Source organism: Protopterus annectens, chromosome 2.part1, assembly GCF_019279795.1.
Source record: "Protopterus annectens isolate FY-2018-M chromosome 2.part1, PAN1.0, whole genome shotgun sequence".
Lineage (NCBI taxonomy): Eukaryota > Metazoa > Chordata > Ceratodontiformes > Protopteridae > Protopterus > Protopterus annectens.
The window spans coordinates 1,161,675,607-1,161,696,848 of NC_056729.1; positions in this window are offsets into that span (position 1 = coordinate 1,161,675,607).

Genomic DNA, 21,242 nt, shown 5'->3' on the forward strand with positions numbered 1-21,242 from the left:
TAGCTATCAACACATAACTGATAACGTGTTTAAACAGTCGGACAGGCATTCCTTTTTGTCTTAAATAAATGTGACTGTTTACTTTATTTGGAATAATTAATTCAAGAAGTTATGTATGAGTTTTTATTCCAATGTATAAAGGTGCAGTAGGGGATACTGTGTTACTATAATGGAAAATGACAAAGTGTGCAGTCATCCTTGGTCTAGGCACTGTAGGCATCCATGATGCATGAGGCCAGTGGCTGTGTGAAATGATGTTATTAGATGTAAAACACATGTACATATACAAAGATCATAATTATGTATATTATAAACATTTAAAATAAATTAACAGCATAGGGATCAAACCCACATTTATAGGGACAGCAGTTACTATGTCTAGTTGATTATTCCCATCAGCTAATTGTGACAGCGGCTAATAAATGGTTATATAAAACCATCAATTTGATATATATGGGACAGACGTATCTCTAAATTCCATAGGAAGCTCAGGTATACATAGAATAGTGACACTTATTGTAGGGATCTATGGGCAGCCTCCGCACATTGGCAACCCTCCTTCAAAGCTCCTCGATGTCCCTCTGATGCAGATCATCATAGCAGTGGTGAAACTATACTCCTGTGAAGTAAATACTTGTCCACCTTCAGTGCTCCTTCATAATCTGGTTCCATATGGTGAAGCTCCTGGGTCTGGCTCTCATTCGCTGCTCAGCATACACAGTCAACATCTGTGTCATCCCCTTGTCAGTCCAGTTGGGCACACAGACATGTCTTAGCCTCCTTGAAGTAGCCATCACAATCCAGGAATGGAAAAATGTCTGAGAAATACAAACACAGGGAAATACTGTGGTACCACTCAGTTCGCAGTTAGCAATGGTCTGATCTGTAAATGTATAAAAATCAATATTTGGAAGTGGTGCTGATGTCATGTTATCAGATCATTGGCAGATAATGGGCACATGCCACACATGATACTGTTTATTGATACCTATTCGGTGTTTTGAGTAGAACACCTGAGTTATGGTGCATGAAGCCAATTTATGTGGAGGTGCACAAATGAGATTCCAAAAGCTTGAATTTTAGTAATCCTCATTAATTATGTATGGTGCAAGTGGTACTTAAAGGTGGGTGCACATTAGGTGCACTTTGATTCTGTGATTTGGAGTGAGAGTGCATTGGCAATTGGTAGCAATCCTGATTTGGTGATTATTAAATCTGCTTAAGTCAGTCATTTCCAAAGGTACCTGTTTAAATTAATTTTTACTCAAAATGTTATCTTTAACATAAAATGTTATAAGTTTCTGGAGTGGTTTGTTTGAAATTCATGCATACAGGTGTTGATATTTTAAATAACTGATTTCAGTCCCATATGCTGTTGTATAGACAGATTAATATTGTAAATGTTAACATTATATAAAGACAGATTTATGAATCATCCGCAATTCTTATTGGTAATTCCTTGCACTCTGTGGTGTAATTATAGAAACCTATGGATTCCAACACTATCCGTATGCACTATGTTATGCAGTTACTATGGATATTTCTTAGTTCATGTTTCCTAACAAAACTCTTAAAAACATGTGGCTGCTGCTGTTATGGATATTTCTTCAATGATGCTTCATAACAAAGGTGTTATCACTACTGGCTCAAGATATCAAGGATCTGTACTGTCTGTGGCCTGCCTACAGATGCTGAGGTTTTCCGACGCTTTCCATAAGTTGATCAATTGTTATTTTATTTATTTATTTATTTGCATTTGTTTTCTGGGATAGTCCACTGGGCGAAAGAGCCCATTTTTAGTGGAGGCCCAGGGAGAAAAGCTCCACAGGTAGCACAAAACAAAAGACATACAATACATACAATAACAAGCATGTAACATAAAGCAAATACATTTGCTATGAGTACATTACTGGAGAACATACAGCAATAGTATGACATGAAGTAAATAAAATTCGATTAAGCTTGTTACAGGACTATATAAAGTTGGAGTAAGTTCGTAGCAGGGTTATATACAGCCAAGTGAAGCATTTTAAATTGAAATGATGACAAAATGACTTGATTCAGTACATTGGATTACATTTCTAACAGGTGAATTGAATTACAAAACGATACATGATTCTGCATTGCAAAAACGAAGTTCTAACAGTGGTTAATAATGAGGCTTACACCTGGTCTTAGTGTAGATAACTCAGACAAGATAAAGTGGCAAGGCATTATACCTTGTATTAAGTAAATATTATATGCCCATATGAATATCTGCATTAGGTAGACACTGGTTGTGATTTGAGGGAAGGAGACAAGGTGCAGATACAGTTCCAGTTGGAAGATAGAAAGATGTTTACTACTTGCTGTAGTATTGTGAGGTAAAATGCATGCAGAATCTTGTGGCATGATGCTGTTGTCTTTAGATCTCCATTCAACATATATGTAGTGTGATGGGATCTAACTTATCAGTTATGCTGATTTTACAAATGTTATGTATGACGGCGTTGTTGTCACTTTTTATATGTCATGTTAGTATTTGTCACAGACAGTGTTATACGACCTGTGCATTGCACAGGAATGTATATTGTTTATGTTAACATATGCTGTCCACAGACTCAGCTGCATAAATGGGCTCACACATAAACATTATCATGTGCATATCACCATCTTTCAGATGACCAGGAAAATTAAATCATAATTGATGCTGTCTAGCAACATGGACGGTAACTCCTAGGCTGTTGTGACATTTGGAGACATGAAATCTGGACTGACCTCACCAACATGGTAAATGCAGTTGGAGGCCACAACTCATCCCATGATGCCTGTAGGTGATGCTGCTCAGACAGGCTCCTTTGTGCAGCTAGCAGTTTGAGACTTTGCAAGTGATTGCGGGATGTTACCAGTAGTAGACCACCATTGACCCCCCCCCCCGATGGCATTACAGTATTTCTGGCCTTACTGCATACAGCAGGAGGGGAGCGACACATACCCAGGGGTGAGATTAAGGTTGGAGCTCCAGGATAAACATGTATGTTTTTCTTTCTATTACATGTCTGGATATAGAGACAATCAGTGCACATTGCATGCATGTTCAAGTATTGCTTTTAATTTACAGCAGCAGAGTTGAGCCATGCACACACATCCAGACAGGGTGAGGACGATGAAGTTGTCTAATGACATGTTTCACTCAGTACAGACAGAACAGTCCAAATAACACGTGTAATGCTGTTTGCATTAATATTCACATGTCCATCTACTTTGGGACTAAACCAGGAATCAGCAGGCGAGTGTTTCCATACTGTTACTGTGACCACTACTTGTTATTGCCTCAGCCTCATTTCATTGCACTGCTGTTTACTGTTATATTGTTATTTCCCTAGCATTGTACACTACAGGTACATCCAGTGGGGGTCCAAGCTGTACAGGTTCAAGTTCAGAAAGACCAGGTATGTTGCACCAAAAGTGTCATAGCTTGCATCAATGTGTATCACATATGTGATACATTACATTTATGTCAATATTTGTCATCACAGGCCCATCTGGTGTATAGCTGCAACATCCATCACGTGAGTATCTGCAGCCCCTGTTACTGTGTTGCATATGTGTTGCTCAGTATTGTTTTTGTTAAAGACATGACTGTGTTGTCTTTCTATTTACTTTCCCAATGCAGGATCCAAAGTACAACCCAGAACCTGTCCACAGCAGCAGTCTGTCAGTGGTATGCTGTTAACTATGTTTTTATCTGTCATTGCTGTTAATGCTGTTGCTGACCTCCATTAATTCTGTGTCCTTCTTCCCATTCCTAGGCCAGTCCGCATCAATCTCATCAAGTGCACATATGAGTGGTATGTGTATGTCACACCTTCTGTATGTTTTAACTCTGTTCACATGGTTAATGGTGGCAATGATGTGAACACTAATGATCTTTATTTCCTGCAATACTTGAAGTTCATCCCTCTTCAACAGCACCACTTTCCCATGAGGTGGTGTGAGGTATGTGTTTTTTGTATTGCTCACATATGCCATGTATGTTGGCCTTGTAACCACTCCATGTATATAGATTCTGTGAAACATGCATACATGGACCCCGTATAAATTCATTATTATTTATAACATTGCAGTGATATATATATATATATATATATATATATATATATATATATATATATACACACACACACACACACACACACACACACACGCATATATATATACATATATATATATATATATATATATATATATATATATATATATATATATATATATATATATATATATATATATATATATATATACACACAAATATATTATATATAGTTCCCCTTTAGAATCTCGAATGGCTAAAAACTCGAACTCCAGATGACCGAACCCAGAAGATCGAATTTTCAGCAACTCGAAATTCTAAAGGGTACGGAAAAGACATTGCAAGAATGTCTTTACAATGTTTTTGCAGGGGGGCAAGCCCCCCTGCACCCACCACACCCCCTACTTAAATATACCAACTGCAAGATCGCACTACAGTGGGGATGAGGGAAATCTCCCGTTCCGCGCTGTATGCAGAAGCGCACGATGGGAGGATTTCCATTCCTCTGCTAAAGTGTGGTCACGGAGCTGATATATTTAAGCAGGGAGAGTGCAAGGGGACTTGGCCCCCTGCAAACATGTAAGTTAACTGTTTTTTTTTTTTTTTCATTTTCTTCCCTTCACAATTTCGAGTTTTTGAAAACTCGAGATTCTGGGCCTGAGCTTATGAAATTTGAACTTTCAGTAATTCGATCTTGTGAAGGGGAACCATATACATATATGTATATATATATATATATATATATATATATATATATATATATATATATATATATATATATATGTCATATGACTTTGATACTCTCCATCATGTGATGTAAGCACATTGTCCTGATCTGTGACTTTGTATCTTGTAGCACATCAGCTATCTGTATTGTCCATCAGCCCATCCAGCAATCATGATGTGGTTTCAGATGTGTCTCAGCATGGTATTATGGTCCCTGGCACACAGGATCTTGATGTGCTGGGAGAATCTGTCCAAGGTGTTGGCAGTGATGTTGTTGCAGCTGTAGCCTCTGATGTGGACGTCAACTTGTCTAGCCATTCGAAGGATGATGGCACATTGGATGTTGAACAGGGTGAGGCCATTGAACTACAAACCCCAATTGAAACCACTGTTGATGGCAGTTCCCCACAATAACCTGAAATGGAGCATCACCGTAGATGTAGGCAAGCAGATGTTGTGCATGGCCAGCTGTCAATGGATGTCCACCTCCTCCTGCAGGCAAAAGAACGGTCACATCAGTGTCATTGGTCAAACATCTGTGCACTTGCATGTACCTCAGATTATGTGGCACACCAGTTACATGTGATGAATGAAGGACAGAAGTGCATACACAGTGAGATAATGACTGCATTGGCCACTCAGAATGAAAGTCCCCTGTGGCATGGTCGGTAGAAATCCTGGCCTCTGCGGTACTGCTGCAGTGGTATACTACCAGCAGATTTCTGCATTCCCTGACTGTGCTCAACAGATTGCAACATGGGAGAGGCAGGTCACCTGTCTACAGAACCACCATTAGCCAGCAAATATCAGTGTCTGTTATCCAACCTGTACAGAGTTTATCTGCTGGCCCATCTGATGTGGTCCTGCCACTCACAACGAGGCCTTCAACTCACAGCCATGCTCCTTCTCAACATGGTGTTGTCACACCATCAATTTCCTCTGTAGAGCAACCAGAGTGTGTCTTACAGTGTCGTAAATATAGATGGCTCATATTATTGAATTACCACTTTATGATATATTTGTCCGCAGCTATTAAACATTTTGCATTATGTTCTGTGTGGTTTCTCTTTTTTCATATTATTATATTGTACAGTTAGGCATGTGTAGCACTTATGTGTGTTGTTTACTTCTTTCCATACAGTGATAATAACAATCTGAGTGTTTATGCCTGCCTCAGTTGTGCCCTGAGTTAATGAGCCCTGTTGTGACACATTTGCATATTTTCATATTACAATATATAATGATTATGATGTTATGTCTGATGCTCGATGTGTATATCTAGTGGTTAATTGCCATTAGATGCAGTATGTGCTGCTGCGGTGGGGCAACACCCGAACATCAATGTTTAAACTGTGTACTCATGTACGTATGGCTTGTCATCACTCAAAGATGTGGGACGGACGCTGCTGTGTTGCCTGGACCTGCACTTGTGGTTGCACTCTATGTTGTCTTTGCTTGTGTCTTCTGTCCCCTAAATAAGCAGTTATTGCAAAGATGGATTCTGACTGGTTGCTCATTTTGATGTCGCAGTGTTTGTGCATACATATTATAAGCTATGCTTCACATGTTCCCTTTTATATTGCACTGTTTTAAGAGATACAAATATCTTCAATTGTATTGAATGAATTTGTACCAGATACTCTTTCTTTTTTGATCTATCCTACCTTTGAAATAGTTATATATTTAATTTTGCCATTTTAGCACATCTTATGATTCCTGTTTGACTCCAGCAAACACAAAAATCATTGAATCCAATCAACTACTTCTGCCTTCACACATTCCTACCTCCTTCTTATCATTTATGCATTTCCTGTTTATCATGCTGCAATGTATATGTTCATCTTAACAGCAATAAAATACAAAGTTTTGACATCCTGTACAAATCTAATGTGGTCACCTATATAATTCATTATAATAATACAAAATGATCAAACAAATGTCTAATTGCATTGACCTGATATATTTTTTTCCACTCTTACAAAAATGGATAATCAATTATACCTTTTACTTTTACAGTTTGTTGAATCAATTTTAGATGAATTTCTGAAAGTACTAAACTTTGTATCATGATTTTGTCATTTTTAAAAAAATACACAGTTCACAATACATTTTGAAGATCATTTCTACTGAAACTTTAAAAATCCCCTAAGCATAGCAAGATCTTCCAGTTCTAATGGAATATAAGGCATTTTCATAGAACTGCAAACTTCCTAGTTTAGACTAAAAAATATATATTGCTATAATTTCATATATTTATCCCTGTAAAATGTATGCCCACGTCAGTGTTCTTGAATATGAGCCATTATAGTAGCATATGAAGCTACAATTTTTACTGTAACTTCAACACCTTCACTTTTTCCATTGGACCACAATATTTTATAATTTGTTTTCCATATGAAATATACTTCATATTATCAGCTTATTATATTCAACAACAACAATGCAACAACTCCTAGGCTATGGTTTTCTAACCACACACAAGAACCGTAGGTGTGTGTATATGCATAATATAATGTACAGTATGTATGTATTCTGTGTATGTGTATATAACATACTTTCCAACCTTTCTCGATGTTTTATGCAGCTCTGTCATTTTTCTTTCTCTTTTTTTGTTACACCCCAGCATGCTCATGTGGGATCTGCCATGATGTGATATTCAGTTTTTAGCCAACCCATTTTATCCCACAGTTCATTGTGCATCCTCAGAAGACTACATAATTTAGGGAGAAGTGCTTCAATATTCTTGTCCCTTCATACACTTAAAGAAACTTTACACCATGAGTCCAAATCAAGGGTGAAAGTTAAAAACTGGGCTTAGGTCTGAATAAAAGGAATGTTGCTGGTACCCTTAGAGGAAGATGCTCTACATTGTAAATATCAACATATGCTTCATGCAAAAGTTTCAAGAGAGTCTGAAACCTTGTTTAAGAGACTGTAACTGACTTTTAAGAGTACTTTCTATCTGTGAGGTTTGTTGTTTGTCTTTCAGCTTTTCCCGGTAGGGGATGCCACAGCGGAACTCCGGTCCGCTAATGATTGGCAGTCGATTTTTACGGTGCCGAATTGCCAGCTCGACGCCCAACCTTCAACTAAGGCACGCCCATTCATGCATGTCTTTCGGAACGCCACTCGACCGTGGGGAGGACATGCAGACTCCGCACAGAAGGCACTCCAGCCGAGAATTGAACGGGATAACTTCTTGCTGTGAGGCAACTGAAGTACTGTCCTGAAAAGATGAAACCTGCTTTACAGAACTGTGTAAATACTGATTCAGGTGCTGAAGAAAAATAAGAAACCACTGTGTTTTCCATTTTGTGTGCTAAAACTGAATACTTGCAGGCACTACTCTGGGTAGTGATTTGGGTTATTGAAAATAAGCAGTTTATGATGATTCCTTGTTTGCTATACTAAAATGAAGCAACCTGGGTTACCATCTGAAATGATGGAATGAAGCAGTGTTTCCCTGTTTCCCTCCCTGACAAAAACTCACTTTTATCTATGTCTAAATAAAAACTGCACTACACTATTTAAAGTATATGGACTTGTGCCTTACCTGCACTGTTTGAAATGCAGGAGATTATAGATATTATTAGCAACAACTTTGTCATGCTCTGCATCTCATTTTTTTAACATAATTCAAAAAACTGAACACCTCGGTGCAGCTGGTATCATGAAAGAAACTGGCTCATCCTGAGGTATAAAATAAAATATTGTTCATTTTAGAGAAGGAAGCTTCCAAACAATGTAAACAAAGTAAACAAAATATAAGCAACATTCTCCATGCCCCTTGGTAAGGAGACAGAAGCATATGTAGTCAATGCATAACATCACAACATGTATCATCACAGGTGCACACCTATATCTGAGCCAAGTACTTTCAAGAAAGAGATGCGAAATACTGATTGATGGAGAGAATAAATCCACACAATGGACTAGGAGCTTCCCTTTATAGATACATTACTATGTTAAGGGGCATCAGTTATTGGCCAGTTTTGAGTGGTGTACAGGGAGGGACAGATTCTGTAAAGTTCACAGAAGGTATTTACGGATAGCATGCATAGGTTCATAGGTTCATAGGTAGGTACTAGACTATCGGCCCAAGGGCCTACGTAAGCCTAGCCAACAAGGTTCCCTGGCTTACGCCACCCAAGAAAGTTATTTTCCTGTGCCACTGTTGAGCAGAGACACAGAAGTGATCCCCGGGGTGTATTTCCTATTTCCCATCCACTCATCAAGATTTTTCTTGAAGAGTGCTAATGAAGAACTTTGCTTGACATAGATGGGTAGCCTGTTCCAGAGTATGGGAAGTCTCTGGGACAGGAATCTATCCCTCCAGCATGTCCTGTTTATTGTGGTGATGAGGTTTAGGTCCCTAGAGTGTGTAGTTTGGAGGAATTGGGATTTCTTTAGGTGTAGCATGTCCAACAGCTCTGGGTTTGACATAGCTTTATATGTTAGTGAGTGATCACCTCAGAGTAGGCGATATGCTCATGGAGTAAAGCTGGAGTTTTTTGAGACGGTCAGTGTAGGGCATTTGTTTGAGGCCAGTAATCCTCTTTGTGAGGTACTTCTGTGGCCTTTCCAACTGCTGCAGATGTCTTGTGAGGTACATTCCAAAAGGGGTGTTGTACTCTATAATGGGTCTAATTAGTGTTGAGTAGAGGGGAACAATGACCTCTTTTTTCCTGGATGAGAACCCTTTTATGATGAGGTGTGCCATGTAGAAGGACTTCCTGACTACTGTGGCGATGTGACTATCAAAGGAGAGACTACTGTCCATCTGGGTCCCAAGGTCTTTTATCACACATTCGGTGTTAAGTAGATTGCTGTCTATGTGGTAGTTCATGGTTACATAGTTTTTACCAAAGGGGATGACACTGCACTTTTTGGCATTGAGCTTGAGGCCATGGCTCTGACACCAGGCATCTGTCTCAGCGAGGCCCTTCTGTAGGATGTCCACATTATTTGGGGACTTGACTATGGCTTCTAGTTTGCAGTCATCTGCAAACTTCGTTAGCCAGAAGCCTTCTGTGTTAGCCTGTACTTCAGAGAAGTAGATACCAAACAGGAGAGGTCCCAGGATGGAACCCTGTGGTACTCCACTTGTCACTGCTTTGAATGCAGAAGGAAGACTCCAGCACACCTGTTGTGGATGCGATTCCAGAAGACATGCTGAAGGCAGACCAACTACTTACATATTCAGTGTAGGATAATTAGGGATTACACGCATGCCAGTGTGATTCCAAAACACATCATGTGCACACAATGCAACTCAAATGTGACAAACAGCTACTCTGACTCCACTTCTGAAATTCTTAGCGCAAGCATTACAGGCACCAAGGATTTCAAGTGAATACAATGGATTATGTCAAAATCTGTAGCAAAACTGAAAAAATAATATAACAGTGTAACCTGCTGTTAATATACTGCAACAAGCCATAAATGAGGATGTGGCTGTGCATCCAAGAAGGCAGCCAGCTGGAGCCAGAGCAAGGCTGCAACTACACCAGTTGTCAGACCAGCAAACAATAGACAAATATAATCTAAACAGACAAATGGTGCAGGCTGTCTGTAATATGTGTGCCCCACACATGTCTGTGCAGACCCTGTGAGGAAAACCAATCCCCCTTGAAGCCAGTGTGTCTTAGCCTGGGTATATTCACATCTGGGACATTCCAGAGACACATGGTGGATGCTGTGGAAGTATCACAGACAGTTGCCAGCCATATCCTGGATAATTCCTGTCAGCAATGTGAAGCAAAGTGGATGACTGCATACACTTCCCATCCACACCCATGGAGCAGAGAACTGTAATTCACAAGTTCTACAACATCTCAATCTTCCCCCATATACTCAGTGCAATAGATTGCACACGCATACCTATCAATACACCAGTACATACTGAAAAACATCGATACATAAGCAGAAAGGGCTGCCCATCCATTAACTGCTAGGTTTAGTATCCAGCAGATGGCAGCATAACAAACATCATGGCAACACACCCTAGAAGTGTCCACGATGCTGCCATTTGGAGGGAAAGTGGACTCAGGGCTGCATTCCAGCAAGGTGAAATTCCAGAGGAATTGCTTCTGGGTAAGTAGAGGAACACAGCTAGGATGTAACTGAAGGATCCCCTTGTCAGCAATATCCAGTCTGAACAAAAGTGTTTTAAATCCACTAACAGGTGACTGTGGTTATCCTTTTTGAGCCATGGCTAATGATCCATCCAACCCTGCACAGGAGGCCTACAATAGAGCAAATGGAACAACCAGAAACACCACACAGCATGTGCTCTGTGTATTAAAAGCTAGGTTCAGATGTCTGGACACATCTCTGAGTCCACTGCAATACAGACCTGAGAAGGAAGCACAAATGATAATGGTGTGTGCCATGCTACACAAAAATGCTAACCCTAGCACATGGCAGTCTTCCAGATGCAGGTGTGGGTGAACCACCACAAGAACCACAAATGTCTGAAGACAACATCCCCCAGTTGTCAAAGGATGAGCAGGAAGACATAGGGGGTCAGAAGTCATAGGTGTAGGCAATGTAGGGTGTGACCACAAATGCAGACCCAGGCTACACAGTAGTGTCTGACCCAGACATTTGAGTCATAACAAGCCACATGTACACAAATACATAGATTAAATACTGGTGTTCAGGTGTTGCCCCACAACAACAACACGCATTGCATCTAGTGGCAAGTACCCCACTAGATGTACACACGGAGCATCACATATAACATGAGCATAACATATTCCAACATGAGCATATGCAAATGTGTTAAAGATAAAAACATTAACTCAGGGTACAGCGGGTTCAGGTGCCTAGGCAGCGAGACATTTCCCTGCAAAACATTTTGGCTGGGGACATATGGCTGAAGTGACATTCAGCTGCAGAGAAATATGGCTGTTTGTTTTCCCCCTGTGAATTTGGTTATTTAAGTTGGAGGTATGACAACACATTCTTCTCTTTGCTCACAGGGAATTTGCAAACAGCCATATTTCTCTGCAGCTGAATGTCACTTCAGCCATGTGTCCCCAGCCAAAATGTATTGCAGGGAAATGTCTCGCTGCCTAGGTGCCTGAACCCACGGGACACACATCAGTGCTACACTTAATATCTATACAATCTCATAACATGAAAAAAGAGAACTCATGCACAATATCATGCAGACATTTTTATTTCAGAAATGCATCATAGCACAGTGGTATTGAAATAACATGAATCAACTATGTATACTAAACTGTAACACAGTTTTGCTCAAACTCGCTAATGTCTCACACCGTAGTTCACCCTGCCACTACCACGTACAAGCACATCCTGTCCTGCTTGCCCCACAGAGGAGATGGACAGAGGTATGACACAATATTCAGATAAAGAAGCATGACTTTGAGTTCATAGGTTCATAGGATGATACTAAGCTATTGGCCTGGAGGCCCTTATAAGCCTAGCCAAGTATTTCTGCCATGTTCCCTCAAAGTCAGCACCTGTTTCCCCTGCCCAACAGAGACACAGGTGGGATCCCAATGGTGTATTTTCTGTTTCCCATTCAGTCTCCCAGGTTTCTCTTAAGGAGGGCTAGAGAGGTACTCTGCTTGGCATGGAGTGGGAGTCTGTTCCACAGATGGAGGAGTCTTTGGGACACAAATCTATCCCACCAACAAAGTTCTATTAATGTCACAGACCAGGTTAAGATCTTTCATGCAGGTTGCTTGAGTGACATTTGATTTATTGACATGCAGCAACTCCATCAAGGCTGGGTCTGAGATGGCCTTGTATGCCAGACACAGGTCACCTCTGAGCAGCCTGTATGAGACTGAGTAGAGGGACAGGGATTTTAGCCTATATGTATAGAACAGGTGTTTGAGACTCTGAAGTTTCCTGGTCAGGAACCTCTGTGGTCTCTCCAGCTGCTGCATGTGCTAGGCAAGGTACATGCCAAAGGGGCATTATACTAGATAATGGGTCTGATAAGGGAGGAGTACAAGGATGTTATGACCTCCTTGTTCCTGGATGAAATACCCTTATTTATGAGGTGAGCCATTTAGAAAGCCTTCTGCACAATGGAGGTAACATGGTGGTCAAAAGTCAGGTTGCTATCAACCTTGGTGCCCAAGCCCCTCACGATTGATTGCATGCTTAGTTCATTGTTATTAATGTGATAATTAGTGGGGATGCCATTTTCCCCAAAGGGGATAATGATGCATTTCTTGGCATTCAGTTTGAGGCCATGCTTTTGGCACCAGTCATTAGTTTTGGTAAGGCTCTCTTGGAGGATGTTCACATCACTAGGGGAATTTAAGACAGCGCCCAGCTTGCAGTCCTCTGCAGACTTGGTCAGCCGCAAACCACTGGTTTTGGTTTGTGCCTCCGAAAAGTATATCCCAAATAGTAGAGGCCCCAAGACTGATCCTTGGGGTACACCGCTCTTTATTGGTCTACTACTAGAGGTGGCTTCTCCTATTTTGACTGAGTGGGTTCTGTCATTGAGCCCATTGGCTACCCATCTGGTAACATATGGATTGCCACCTAGCTAGGAGAGTTTATCTATTATGCCCGAGTAGGAATAGTGCAAAGGCTTTGGCTAATTCAAGGTAGGTGGTGTGTACCATCTTCCCATCATCCATGGCTTTGGTGACTGTTTCGAGGAAGTCGACCAAGTTTAACAGGCATGATCTCCCTTTGATAAAACCAAAACTGTGTGGGGTCAAGCATTTGGAGGTTGCCAATGTCCTTGTTTATAAGGTCCAGGATAATGTGTTCCATGGCCTTGCAGATCAGGCTAGTTAGACTGATGGGCCTATAATTGCCTGGGTCAGTGGATGCTCTACCTTTGTGTAGAGGGATGACAGTGGCTGTCCTCCATTCAGCTAAGATGAAACTGGTGCTCAGGCTTTGGGTGAATAGGATGCCTAATGGAGCTGAGAGCTCATGCCTGAGTTCATGTAGGATACAGCCAGGGATGTTACCAAGACCCATGGAGACTGTATTTTTTGCCTTTGAGAGGGTAATAAAGACCTGGTCCCTGGTGATGAGGGGAGGGGGGCAGGTGCTGGGGATGTCCTGGTTTACTTTTGGGGGGGACAGGGGGTGAAGTGTTTACTGAATCTGTCTGCCAGCAGGTTGGCTATATCGATGGCATTTGTGTATGTGGTGTTATTGACCACCAGTTCAGAGCAGATTTGGGTGTTACCTTTGAGATTGCAGACATATGTGAAGAAGGCCTTGTGATTGCCCTTAGTGGATGTGGTCAATTTGGACTTGAATTTAGCCTTAGAGGATTTCAGCAGTGACCTTATTTGCTTGTTCAGACAAAGCAGAGATTGCTTCCAACTTGGCACCTGCTCCTTCTTGGTCCTAAACAGCATTTCTTTCCTTTTATTATAGAGTTTGTTTGTTGCTGCTGTCCACCATACAGGTTTACTCTTCCTTGAGGAAGATGATTTGGTCCTGTCAGGTATTGCTGAGTCCATACAGCTATGTAGGTGCTCATATAGTTTTTTGGTGTAGGCTTGGACATTAGTGCTATTTCCAACTAAAGGGATGGTGGCTGTAAAGCTACTTATACCTGCTGTGAGGAGATTGTAGTCAGCTTTGGAAAAAATTTTTTGTTTGACCCTGACAAGGGGGGTCGGGGAGATGGTGACTTTAAAAGTGATTGCTTTATAGTCGGATCTTACCAAGGAGGATGACACTGTAGGGGTGCTACAGTGGCTACTCATGTTGGTTTGGGCTAGGTCCAGGATATTTTCACCTCTCGTAGAGGTGTCAACCAGCTGATCCAATGCATTGGCATTGACGAAGTTGAAGAATCTCTAGCCATTTGTGTTTGGGCTAGAATAGGTCTTCCACTCTATGGTTGGGTAGTTAAAGTCACCCAGGATCAGGATAGAGAGTTGAATCTTGATGGATTCAAGTAAGTCCAGATAGATGGAGTGTGTGTCCTGAGTCATGGTTGGGGGTCTGTAGCTAGCTATGATTTGAAAAAGTGTTTTGTCAACAGTTAACTGCACTTAGAGTTTGACCAGCCTAGAGGTGTGTATGTATTTGATAAATATTGAAACTCCACCTCCTTTGGCTTTGTAGCCCTAAATTTGGGGTCTGAAAGTATGGTAGGATGAGTAACCTGGTAAGGCTGGGGTGCTCTCCACAGCTTTGAACCAGGTTTCAGTGACTGCACAAATGTCAGCATCCTCTAGGGCAAGGAATGCTTGCAATGAGTTCAGTTTCATGCTAACACTCCTAGCATTTAGCAGAATGACCTTTAAATTTTGTTTAGAATAATTTTTCCCATTGGTAATTTTATGCTCATAACTTTACCTAAAAAAGGCACTATGGAGGAGGCAAGGGACTTTGCCAGAAGCCCAGGGGAGACAGATGAAGGCCATCTCTGGCGAAGCATCATGGTCTGTCAATCATGTCCTCCTAGGCTGCCAGGTACTGGATCCCCTTGGAACGATACCGAAAATTAAGCCAATTGTTAAAGTCAATAATTTTCTGTTTATACTGAGGTATCATTCTGGGTGATGGTAGGATGCTGCTTAAGGCTAGGGAAATACCTGCCTGGGACACATATTCAGCGAGCTCAATCATATCTCTCTTCATATAGTCCAGGGAGGTATGTCTCAAGTTATTCACACCAACATGGTCTATGACAGAGTCATAAAAATTGTTGTTGTTGTGTCTTTCGGCTTTTCCTGGTTAGGGCTCACAACAGAGGAACTCCGGTCTGCTAATGATTGGCAGTAGATTTTTACGTGCCGAGTTGCTGGCCCTGATGCACAACCTTCAACGAAGGTACACCCATTCACGCATGTCTCCACACAGAAGACGCTCCAGCTGAGAATCGAACAGGATGTCTTACTGTAAGGTGACAACGCTACCACAGCACCACCACCGCAGTATTGACAGAGTCATAACAGTACCTGTTGTTAATAGACTTTAGTGCATATGTGATCTGGCAGATTCTAGCACCTGACAAGCAATTTACCATGACTTTCTCCTTGTTTAGCCTGGTGAGGGGCACATCTGTGTGTCTCACTGTAGAGTCTCCTTTGACTAGTATGCTGGGTTTGTGGTGGGCCTTAGAGGCTGTGAGACACAGACATGTGTACCATGTGTGATGCTTGGTGGTGTGGGTTGTGATGTGTGTGTGTGTTTTTGCTTCAGAGGTCTCTTTTGTTTAGGTATGTTTTTGTTGAGAAACCTCGAATATGTAGAAGTGTGTTATACATGTGGGTGATGTTAGAGGTGTGGTGTTTGTAGTGTTTGTGCCGACAACCTTCTCAGTGCCAGATGTACTGGCCTGTGACAGCAAAGATTCTAGGTTCTTAATGTAATTACATCTCTCACATATTGTGTTCCTAGGTGGTAGTAATGGAGGGTTGTCTGTCTACATAATGCAGTTCCTACACTGTCTCAGCATGCCCATATTAACCAGATTAGCAGGAGAAAGCATAGGAAATTAATCATCCATGGTTATCAGAATCTGTGGAAGAGAGGTCAGGGATAATAGAGTGGGTACTGTCTGAGTACCTGTAGGTGTGAGTAGGTATGGATAAAATCAATACAGTAGCTGCAGGAGAGGGCCTCACTTACACAGGAGTGTTGGTAAGGGAAGCTGAAGACCTTATGACTGATGGGACCTCAGCAGATGTGCCAGCAGTTGACATCTGTGCAGACTGGACCACAGACAGGGATTCACAATGGTCAATGGTGGTTCTACAGACAGGTAGCCTGCCACTCACAAGTTGCAGTCTTCTGTGCATAGTCATGGAATGCAAAATCCAGTTAGATATATTACACTGCTGCAGTACTGTAGAGGCCAGGTTTTCCACTGACCATGCCGCGGCTAGCAGACTTTTATTCTGGCAGCCATAATCTCAGCATGTCTGAGCTCTTGTCCTTCATGCATGGCAAGTAGCTGTGGCACAGAACAGTGCATGGATATCTGAATGATGGCATAGCTGTGCCCATTCATTTGCCTGCAGCAGGAAGTGTACACCCTTGACATTTGGCTGTGTTCAACATCTGCTCACCTACAGCTACGGTGGTGACTTATGTCTGGTTGTTTTGTGGATCTGCCAGCAGCAGTGCTCCCATCTGTGGTATGTTGATCAATGGCCTCTCCCTGGTCAACATCCACTGTATCATCATCAACTGAATCTGTCGACAATTGGGCTCCCACATCTGAGAATATATCTGGTGCAACATCTGAGTCAACATTATGGATGGACTCTCCCAAAATCTCAATGTCCTCTGTGCCAGAGGCCATACTACCATGGTGAGACACATCATGAACAGCATCATGGTCACTAGATGGGCTACTGGATGATAAAGACAATTGATGTGCTACAAGATACAAAGACACAGATCAGGACAATGTGCATACAGCACATGATGAATATCATATTTCATTGCAATGTTGCAAATAATACTGACTTCAACTGCAGTCTAATTTAGGTATGTTTCACAGAATGCACATGCCATAACTACATAATCTGTTAACATGGCCAACGTACATGACATGTGATGAATAAAAAGATAGCAATACACCTGAAAAACACTCATGGGATGTTGTTGCTGTTGATCCACTATCCTGAACTTTACCTAGTGTAGGGGGAAAAAGACATTATAGATCACATCATTCACAACATGTACCAGGTAAACACAATTAAAAAAGCCTGAATGTGTGACATACACATACCACTCCTATGTGCACTTGACTCCTGCTGTGCAGAGGTCATGGTTTGTACTGTGGATACTGTAGTGGGAAAGTAAACACTAAGGTAGCATAGTCATGCAGTTCTCAGAACAAATACTGACAACGTCACATATGCAACACAGTAATATGGGCTGGAAATACATGATGTACATTCCAACTGTAAACCAGAAGGGACTGTATTGAAAAATATTAACAAAGATTTCAGTCATCATGTGTGCTAAACATTGTTGAAAGCTCTGACAATGTCGTAACACACCTGATCTTTCTTCATTTGATAATGCGTGGCTTGCCCCACCACTGGATGTACCTGTAGGGTTCAAGGTTATGGCAATAACAATGTAACAGATAACAGCAATGCCATTACAATTATGTATGGGCACCAAAAAGGTAGTGTGCACAGCAACAGTGTAGAGACACTCACCTGCTGTTCCTTACTGTAGGCCTGAAGTAGATGGACCTGTGAATATTTTATTTTATTTATTTTATTTTATTTGACATTTGTTTACCAAGGTGGTCTGACTGGGTCTACAGAACCCATTTTCAGCAGAGGCCCGGGGAGAAAAGCTGCACATACAGTACAATACAAATACAGCAAAATGCAATACAATACAAATGACATTAGAAATACTATACAAAAATAAGTTGAAAGAACAAACTATGTTACAAGATGATGTTACAATGTATACTACACATCTATACGATTCTTCTTCTTCTGGCTTTTCCTGGTTAGGGGTCACCACAGCAGATCACCTGTCTGCTCATGATTGGCAGTGGAGTTTTACATTGTCGAGTTTCCAGCCCGGCACCCAACCTTCCACAGGAGGCACACATACACACGCACACCTAGGGCCAATTTAGAGTGTCCAATCCACCTACAGCATGTCTTTGGGATGTGGGAGGAAACTGGAGCACCCGGAGGAAACCCACATGACCACAGGGAGGACATGCAGACTCTGCACAGAAGGCACCCCAGCCAAGAATCGAACTGGAGAACCTCTTGCTGTGAGGTGGCAATGCTAACCGCTGCACCACCGTGGCCGCCCACACATCTATACGATTCTATAGAGTTAAAACATTATAGACAATAATAGTTACTCTCACCATACATGATATAGTGTCCAAAAAATAGTACATAGGTAGTGCAATATGTGACATTGACTGCTATAGTACATGAAAGAATAAAATGTTAGTTTCAGTTAGGAAAATAATAGCCAGAAAGTTAGTGACACAGAAAGATAGTGAGACAGTTTAAAAGAATCGAAGCAGTACAGCCTGAGCAGTAGCTTAAGGATATGGTATAGAAACAGAGAAGGGGTTAGAAAAACCTTATGATCTTGCAGCCCGTGAGGGATTGAAATTTGACAGAAGAGGAGGATGATGCTAGTGTGGATGAACAGGAAGAGCTGAGAATTAGGCAGGCTTTATGCAGGAGCAGAACCATTTATTTTTTAGATGATTTTTTTAAAGAGGTTTTGAAATGGGTTAGGCCAGGCATAGACCTGGTAACTACAGGCAGTGAATTCCATAGTATAGAGACAGAGTATGAATACAGAGAGTGACCTGGTTTTCTTGTGGGTTTTGAGATAGCTAAGAGATTTTTGTCTTCTAATCATAGGGATCAATTTGTTGTGTAAGGTGTGACTAGATTGGCTAGTGCAGGGCAGGCAGTAGGCTTGAAAATAAGGTTGCGCAAGGTGGATAGCTGACTAAAGGCAAGTTAGTTGAGGAGTTCAAGCCAGTTTAATTCTAGGAGTGCTTTACAGTGGTGTGTGTGATATTTAGAGTTTGTGGCAAACTTTGCAACTTTGTTGTAGCACTGTTCCAACTTGCTTAGGGTAGAATTTTCTAAGTTAGTTAAGATAGGGGCACCATAAAGAAGGGAGGAAATAAAAATGTTTTGCAAGGGTAGTTTTAGTTATGGCAGTAATATGAATACCAATGCAATAAATATTATAACTGCAGTTTGCACTACTCAGTCTGTAACTCAGATCTCACAATACATATAATTATACTTACATTCATCATCATCACCTTGTGTGGATGTTTGTTCCCTGCTGTTAATCAAACACAGGAATACATGAATGTGCATGCTTAAGAAATATGCAGTGAGTGTCAAAATAGTCTTCCCTGTACTGAACATGGATACATACATGTCCGTCCTGGAACTCCTGCTTCAATCCCACCAACAGAGATCCATTGCTCCACTTTTGCTCTGTGTAGTGAGTCCAAAAAAACTGTGATGTCATTGGGGTGGTCAGAGGTGGTTCACCAGTGGTGGCATTCCTCGATTGCTCATAACATGTGACCTTGTTGAGTGCATGAATAATCATGTCCGAGCAGCAATGTCTACAGGCCTCATGGGGTCATGTGTGGCCTCCAATGGCATTGATCATGTTGGTGAGGTCTGTCCATATTTCATTTCTCCACAGACTATCCCCTGAATGGCCTAGGAGTCTCCTGCCATGTTGGTTGAGAGCATCAATGATGATGTCATTTTCTTAGGGGGGGAGTTTTCACCCCAGGGTGGTGGGTCATCTGGAAAACATTGATAAGCACATGTTAAGGGTCATGAATAAGCAAATTTATGCATGTGAGTCACTGAATAGCACGTCAAAATGAACAGTATGCATTCCCGTGCAATGCAAACATCTGTATAACACTATATGTGAGAAATACTGACGGTCATGTGAAAAGTATTAACAATAGTGTCATATAACATCTGGAAAACCAGCATAACTTGCAACATCTGTACACTTTGTGACTGGGATTAGAACCCTTGCCATCACATATGTGTAGAGTGCAATTCCAAAGACAACAGCATCATGGCATCATAGTCTGTTTGCAGTTTACATTACAATAATAAATCACTTCACAATAACTTTCGGAAAGTGGCAGCATAGCTTCTGATCCATAGGTAGTACAGATCCATAGTAAACTGACAAAGTACTGATAACACCTTTGTTATGAAGCATTGTTGAAGAAATATCTGTAACAGCATAAGAATATGCTATAACAGAGTGTAAGGAATTACCAGTGAGAATCGTAGATGATCCATAAATCCTTCTCCATATACTGTTATCATTTGGACTGAAAGTCTGACTATACACCTGCATATGGGACTGAAGAAAACAATTTAGAAGAGCAACATCTGTATGCATAAACGTCAAGACATCACTCTAGGAACTTATTACAGCTTCTGTAAAATGTAATATTTGTATTAAATATGACTTTAAATATGTACCATTTGAAATAATTAACTTTAATTACCACTACAGAAACTGCACCAGTTGCTACTGTTCCTCTTACTCAGAATCACAAAATCAAAGAGCACCTTGTGTGCACACAGCTTTTAGTACCATTTGCACTATACATAATTAATAAGGTTAGTTAACATTTAAGTTTTTTTGAATACCATTCACTTACAACTGCGCAAAATGACATTATGTGTCAAAAATACCAAGTGGCCCGCGTAAACACCCAATAGGTATTGATAAATGGTACCATGTGTAACACATCTGTTATTTTCCAATAATCATAGAACATGACATCAGTGCAACTTTCAAATAATATTTTGATACATGTACTGATCAGACCATTGCTAACTGTGAACTGAATGTTACCTCTGTGAGCATTTCTCTGTGTTTCGGTTTTTCAGCTCCGAAATAATTGCAAATCATGATAGTGACTCCAAGGATGCTGCGACATGTCCAAGAAAGT